Source organism: Papaver somniferum, chromosome 1 (genome assembly GCF_003573695.1).
Source record: "Papaver somniferum cultivar HN1 chromosome 1, ASM357369v1, whole genome shotgun sequence".
NCBI lineage: Eukaryota > Viridiplantae > Streptophyta > Magnoliopsida > Ranunculales > Papaveraceae > Papaver > Papaver somniferum.
Genome location: NC_039358.1, coordinates 3355865 through 3361227, shown reverse-complemented (window position 1 = coordinate 3361227; position 5363 = coordinate 3355865). Strand labels below are relative to the sequence as shown.

At 40.4% G+C, this 5363-nt stretch overlaps 5 non-coding genes across 5 annotated transcripts; all 5 read left to right on the top strand.

Annotated features, from left to right (window-relative positions):
- The first annotated feature begins 3106 nt into the window (after window positions 1–3106).
- Window positions 3107–3225, top strand: LOC113344129. Its single transcript, XR_003357668.1, has one exon. It is a non-coding gene; the product is annotated as a 5S ribosomal RNA (ribosomal RNA).
- Window positions 3226–3605: 380 nt separating this feature from the next.
- LOC113344207 lies at window positions 3606–3724 on the top strand. Its single transcript, XR_003357706.1, has one exon. It is a non-coding gene; the product is annotated as a 5S ribosomal RNA (ribosomal RNA).
- Window positions 3725–4106: 382 nt separating this feature from the next.
- LOC113344384 lies at window positions 4107–4225 on the top strand. The gene has a single exon (XR_003357786.1). It is a non-coding gene; the product is annotated as a 5S ribosomal RNA (ribosomal RNA).
- Window positions 4226–4596: 371 nt separating this feature from the next.
- LOC113344602 lies at window positions 4597–4715 on the top strand. The gene has a single exon (XR_003357880.1). It is a non-coding gene; the product is annotated as a 5S ribosomal RNA (ribosomal RNA).
- A 382-nt stretch (window positions 4716–5097) lies between these two features.
- LOC113344035 lies at window positions 5098–5216 on the top strand. The gene has a single exon (XR_003357553.1). It is a non-coding gene; the product is annotated as a 5S ribosomal RNA (ribosomal RNA).
- The last annotated feature ends 147 nt before the right edge of the window (window positions 5217–5363 follow it).

Below are 5363 nucleotides of genomic sequence, written 5' to 3'. Positions count from 1 at the left end.
TGTTTTACTTGAGGACAAGTAAAATTCAGGTTTGGGGGTATTTGATGAGTGCCAAATATTGTATATATTTATCCCTTTTTGTTGGCATTTTACTCATCTTTTGTGCATTAATTCTACATTTTATCCCATATTCTGTATTTTCATTGTTTTCAAGAATAAATATTTTTATTAATTAATTTTGCATTTTTAGGCAATAAACAAAGTTCGGATGACTTGCGGAGCAAAAGAGCAGAAAAGTAGTGAAAAGCCTGGAGAAATCACGCAAGGAAGCCGCGAAGAATGGTGCGCACAACCTCATTTTCTACACACAAAAGCGCCTCCGTTCTCAGCCATCAGATCAGTTCTCAGAAGCATCCGACGGTCGCTCCTTCATAGAGCATCAAAATCTGAAGTCTCTGCCGAGCACCACAGCGCTGAAATTCCAAGCCTTCAGATTAGATGGTAGCTGAATCCAACGGTTGCTCCCTTGTTGTTCATCAAAGTTTGATATCCCCGCATTACACTACAGCACCTAACCTAATCTAGCACCGTTCGTTTCGTTGTATCCCTTCATCCGACGGTCGCTCCTCGCTAGCCTCCGAATCACCGTCCGATCTACCTACCAGCTTCGCATCTCGCGGCCCATCTCACGAAACATCATCTCTTGATGAACCCGCCTCACACCCTAGCGACCGAACCCATCCACCTAACCAAACACGCCCCCTACCCCAAACTCAGTCGAGCCACTCTCCCCCATTCCTCTCTGCAACTTCACCACCGTCTTCAACAGAACCATGTCCACCACCTTCTCCACCTCTGTCACCACCTGCTCCGCCACCCACTCTCTGTCACCACGTCAAACAATGATAACCCATCATTGTTCCCATCTCCCTAGTCCATCTAATTCACTTATTCCACACATTCTCTGCCCGAAACCCTAAAGTGTGAAATAGGTAAATTAGGTTGAGCTAGAGTGAAATTGAAGGCATGGAGAGGTAGAGAAGTACAAATAGAGTAATGGGTCGAGTTCAATTTGATGTTGCTACATCAAATTAGGTGAGTAATTACCAACCCTAGCTCTGTCAGTTTGGGGATTTTTATTGTAGAACCCTAATTGTGTTGTGGGTATAAATATGTAGTGTGGGAGTGTTGTAGAAACTTTATGCTTGGAGTAGCCAACATCCAGGACTTTCATGTCCTGTTAATTTTCAGTTTCAGCTCAGTTCATGTTTCAGTTCAATTTCAGTTAAATGTGTATGTTTTAATTTCTTGCTTTGTCACTGTTAAATGTGCTTATGTTATGTTCTGTTAATGTTATGTGCTTGTTTAATTTCATGTTTGATTTCCAATTCATTCCTGTTACATTAGTCCTGTTAACATGTGTTGTTGTTCACTGCCATGTTTAATTCACTGTCATTTGAAGGAATGCTAGGCTAGATACTTTTGAAGCATTGAACTAATTGTGCAATGGAAGAAATCAGTGCTTATAGCAAGCTGATTTTCTTGCCATTCCTTGTGTATGCTTAGATTGCAATGTGCTGATTGTGCAATGGAAGAAATCAGTGCTTATAGCAAGCTGATTATCTTACCATTCTATTTGTGATTGCCTGTATTCTTGCCTTAGCCTTGTTCATTTCAGCTTCACCACAACCCTTCCCTTGGCCTTAGGCCTTGGTTCATCTTGTTTTGTTCTTTGCTTTTGCCATGTGTTGCCCTGTGTTGCTTCCATGTTTATTTTGTTAGCTATTTTCTTTATTGCATTGTCTTTGCTTCACTGCCATCTTTGCTTCCACTGCCCTGCAACTCTTTTGCTTCTCTTATTCCACTGCCCTGTTGTTTCTTCCCTGTTGCTTTTGCCCTGTTGATTGCATCTCTTGCCTTGCTGCATTGCACTGCTGCATTGCATTGTTTCCTTCCCTTGCAGCTGTCTGCTACACTGCTGCTGCAGCTGCTGTTGCTGTTGCTTTTGCCCTGCAGCTGTCTCCTTGCACTTGCCTTGCTGCATTGCACTGCTGCATTGCACTGTTTTCTTCCCCTGCTGCTACTTCTTATCCTGTTAACTGCCTTTTTTCTTCTTGGCCTTGTGCTGCTGTGCACTGCTTGTGCAGCTGCTGCTGCAAACCCATCTGCCCTGCACTGCACTGTGCACTTGCAGTGCTGCTGCTTCCATCTTTGCCTTGTGCTGCTGCTGGTGCCTTCTCTGTGGTTCCTCTGCTGTTGTTGCTGTTGCTGCTGTTGCTGCTGCTGCTGTTGTTGCTGCCAATCCTGCAGCCAAGCAAAAGCCCATCAGTCCAGTTCAAGGCCTAGTTCTCAGTTCTAAGCCCACTGTCTATTGTTTGTACAACTGAGCCCAAGCCTAAGTTTAAGACCAAAGCCCAAATTCATTATTAAGGCCCAATCCAATTCAGGCTTAACCCAAAAGCCTAATTCAGAGACTAACTGAGCCCAAGCTCAGTTCATTCTATTGTTATCAAACCCATTAGTGCTCAAAGCCCAATTTAAGCCAAAAGGCTTCATAGCCCAATAGCAACTAGAACCCAAAATAGCTAGAAACACTACAAAACACTCCCAATCTCTGTGGATCGACCCGTACTTGCACGAGCTACAACTGACGACCGTGCACTTGCGGTATTACTGTAGGCCCCCGTTTTTATTGCGCTCATTTATATACCCTTTTCAAAGCCTACCAAGTTTTTGGCGCCGTTGCCGGGGACTATTTTGCATTTAAATATAATATCTTTGAGGCCTACCAAGTTTTTTGCCATTTTTTTTGCCGATTTGGCTAGTGAAGGGCAGTGACGAGTAGTGAAATATATTTGTTTTCACTAGGACTTTATCTTTTGGGACAAAATTCTTTTGAATTATTTCCTAATTTGTTGAAAACCCGGACGCCGGGCATTTAATTGAATATTATAATGCATTTTTAATGTATTTTCAGTAGAAAAAACTTTTAAAAAGATGTTAATTGTTCAGAATGACTGCTCCAAAACAATCTCCTCGCCGTAAGGTTTCCAACGTGTCATCACTTGTCCTGATCGGACTTTCCACGAAGAATTAATAGGCGTTAGACGGATTGAGCCAACACATTGGAGACGTGTTAAGTAGTAAAACTAGTAAGATCCATTCAGCAATCGATCATACCAGCACTAATGCACCAGAGTCCATCAAAATTCTGCAGTTAAGCGTGCTTGGGCGAGAGTGGTACTAAGATGGATGACCTCTTGGGAATTCCTCGTGTTGATTGCCTTTTTTGTTTTTTTGCCATTTTTTTTTGCCGATTTGTCTAATGAAGGGCAGTGACGAGTAGTGAAATATATTTGTTTTCACTAGGACTTTATCTTTTTGGACAAAATTCTTTTGAATTATTTCCTAATTTGTTGAAAACCCGGACGCCGGGCATTTAATTGAATATTATAATGCATTTTTAATGTATTTTCACTAAAAAAATTATTAAAAAGATGTTAATTGTTCAGAATGAATGCTCCAAAAAATCTCCTCGTCGTAAGGTTTCCAACGAATCATCACTTGTCCTGATCGGACCTTCCACGAAGAATTAATAGGCGTTAGCCGGATCGAGCCAACACATTGGAGACGTGTTAAGTAGTAAAACTAGTAAGATCCTTTCAGCAATCGATCATACCAGCACTAATGCACCAGAACCCATCAGCACTCTGCAGTTAAGCGTGCTTAGGAGAGAGTTGTACTAAGATGGGTGACCTCTTGGGAAGTCCTCGTGTTGATTGCTTTTTTAGTTTTTTTGCCATTTTTTTTTCCGATTTGTCTAATGAAGGACAGTGACGAGTAGTGAAATATATTTATTTTTATCTAGGACTTTATCTTTTTGGAATAAATTCTTTTGAATTATTTCCTAATTTGTTGAAAACCCGGACGCCGGGCATTTAATTGAATATTATAATGCATTTTTAATGTATTTTAACTAAAAAAAACTATTGAAAAGATGTTAATTGTTTAGAATGACTACTCCAAAACAATCTCCTCGTCGTAAGGTTTCCAACGGGTCATCACTCGTCCTGATCGGACTTTCCACGAAGAATTAATAGGCGTTAGACGGATTGAGCCAACACATTGGAGACGTGTTAAGTAGTAAAACTAGTAAGATCCTTTCAGGAATCGATTATACCAGCACTAATGCACCAGAACCCATCAGAACTCTGCAGTTAAGCGTGCTTGGGCGAGAGTAGTTTTAAGATGGGTGACCTCTTGGGAAGTCCTCGTGTTGATTGGCTTTTTTGTTTTTTTGCCATTTTTTTACCGATTTGTCTAATGAAGGGCAGTGACGAATAGTGAAATATATTTGTTTTCACTAGGACTTTATCTTTTTGGACAAAACTCTTTTGAATTATTTCCTAATTTGTTGAAAACTCGGACGCCTGGCATTTAGTTGAATATTATAATGCATTTTTAATGTATTTTCTCTAAAGAAAAACTATTAAAAAGATGTTAATGACTGCTCCAAAACAATCTCCTCGCCGTAAGGTTTCCAACGAGTCATCACTTGTCATGATCGTACTTTCCACGAAGAATTAATAGGCATTAGACGGATCGAGCCAACACATTGGAGACGTGTTAAGTAGTGAAACTAGTAAGATCATTTTAGCAATCGATCATACCAGCACTAATGCACCAGAACCCATCAAAACTCTGCAGTTAAGCTTGCTTGGGCGAGAGTAGTATTAAGATGGCTGACCTCTTGGGAAGTCCTCGTGTTGATTGTCTTTTTTGTTTTTTTGCCATTTTTTTTTGCCGATTTGTCTAGTGAAGGGCAGTGACGAGTAGTGAAATATATTTGTTTTCACTAGGACTTTATCTTTTGGGACAAAATTCTTTTGAATTATTTCCTAATTTGTTGAAAACCCGGACGCCGGGCATTTAATTGAATATTATGATGCATTTTTAATGTATTTTCAGTAGAAAAAACTTTTAAAAAGATGTTAATTGTTCAGAATGACTGCTCCAAAACAATCTCCTCGCCGTAAGGTTTCCAACGTGTCATCACTTGTCCTGATCGGACTTTCCACGAAGAATTAATAGGCGTTAGACGGATTGAGCCAACACATTGGAGACGTGTTAAGTAGTAAAACTAGTAAGATCCTTTCAGGAATCGATTATACCAGCATTAATGCACCAGAACCCATCAGAACTCTGCAGTTAAGCGTGCTTGGGCGAGTGTAGTACTAAGATGGGTGACCTCTTGGGAAGTCCTCGTGTTGATTGGCTTTTTTGTTTTTTTGCCATTTTTTTTACCGATTTGTCTAATGAAGGGCAGTGACGAATAGTGAAATATATTTGTTTTCACTAGGACTTTATCTTTTTGGACAAAATTCTTTTGAATTATTTCCTAATTTGTTGAAAACCCGGACGCC